Below are 257 nucleotides of genomic sequence, written 5' to 3' on the forward strand. Positions count from 1 at the left end.
TGTGTACGAATGTTTGTATGCTAGTAGTTGTCTATTAGGTGTGCAGACATGACGTATGTATGAGTAATTTAACAGGAATAATGAAAGCGATGAAGATTAAAGTGCTGTGGAATCTATAGAAGGGAAAGTTAATTAATAAAATGAGGGACAGTTAAGATTTGAGTGGTGACTAGTAGGGAATTCGACATGGTACAATAATTACAGGTATTGTCTTCCCAGAGAGCGCATATTCCGATCTGCCTTATTTGAAAAACATC

This window comes from Rhagoletis zephyria, unplaced genomic scaffold, assembly GCF_001687245.7.
Source record: "Rhagoletis zephyria isolate East Lansing unplaced genomic scaffold, Rhagoletis_zephyria_1.1 Rzeph_scaffold_24208, whole genome shotgun sequence".
Classification (NCBI taxonomy): domain Eukaryota; kingdom Metazoa; phylum Arthropoda; class Insecta; order Diptera; family Tephritidae; genus Rhagoletis; species Rhagoletis zephyria.